The following is a 1,377-nucleotide window of genomic DNA, read 5'->3' on the forward strand; positions in this document are numbered from 1 at the left end:
GTGTATCCAAAAGAGTATCTAGTAGGAACTCAGAAAATACTTGTGGGAGTTGTTAAATGCATCAATGTTGGCACTATATATTTTTAAAATATATTTTTATTGATTTCAGAGAGGAAGGAAGAGGGAGAGAGAGATAGAGAATCATGGATTGGCCGCCTCCTGCAAGTCCCCCACTGGGGATCGAGCCCACAACTCGGGCAGGTGCCCCTGACTGGAATCGAGTCTGGAACCCTTCAGTTCGCAGGCTGATGCTCCATCCACTGAGCCAAACCAGCCAGGGCGGTACTATATTTTTTAGTTTTATAATTTTTAAGTCAACTCGTAGTCTTTTATATCATTGTATTTGCTGATTGGTGGAAATAAAGCTTTACCTCTGGAGCCTCAGAAAATAAACAAACAAACAAAAACCAAAGAAAAAGACAATGTTAACTTTGTCAAAAAAAAGTAGTTAAGAGACCCTTTTAAGAATGTATTGATTTACCCCCTCTTCCGTGCATTTCAATGCAGGCATAACAGCCTGTAGTTACCTCCTCCTTTCACTCACTCTTTCACTCACTCGTAGCAACTACAACTGGGCAGGTATTAAATCAAGATCCTGCTGACACTGAGTTATTAAATACCTGTGGCAGCAGGGCTCTCAGAGCCAGTGAGACTCAGTACCTGGCCCCATTTCAAATGGGGATGAGGTGTTCTTTAAGAGATTAATGTGCAGATATAAATCACAGCCTAAAACACTGCGTCTGGTCTTGGACAGCCTCTCTCCCAGTGAGCTGAAAGCTCTTTATAGAGGATGAACGAATTTGTTCCCATATTCGCTCTATGAGTTTGCAGGAGGGATGAGCTAAGTATCTCTGCCCTGTGCTGAATAACACCTTGCATGTTTACGGGATTGTCTTGTGCGATAACATTCTAGAAGTGTATTTCTGAATGAGCAATGTACTCACTTAGTATCTGATCGTATCATACTTGTCATACGTCTTGTGATGCACCTAGGAAGTGCAGGCTGTTCTTTCCTGAGCCCCAAAAGTTCCAGAAAGACAGCTTTTGAAATGCAAAGAAACAGTATGTGTCTCCTGACCACTCCTGGTGAGAAGGCCTGGCAGCTCTTCTCTCTCCCCTCACTCTGGGGGGTTGCCGCACACCCCCTTCCTGGGATTCATGCATGGTTTTATGGACAACCCACCTCATGAGCAACCATTTGTTCCTCTGCCTCATCGTGATGGAATTGGAAGCGGTTTCCCTTTAGAAGGGCCTAGACCTCATGTACACAAAAGGGTCAGGGGAAAAAGGAAGGTCTGCCTTGGTTTCCTGCTCTAAATTCACACACACACACACACACACACACACGCACACGCACACGCACACGCACACGCACAC

This window comes from Myotis brandtii, unplaced genomic scaffold (assembly GCF_000412655.1).
Source record: "Myotis brandtii unplaced genomic scaffold, ASM41265v1 scaffold726, whole genome shotgun sequence".
Lineage (NCBI taxonomy): Eukaryota > Metazoa > Chordata > Mammalia > Chiroptera > Vespertilionidae > Myotis > Myotis brandtii.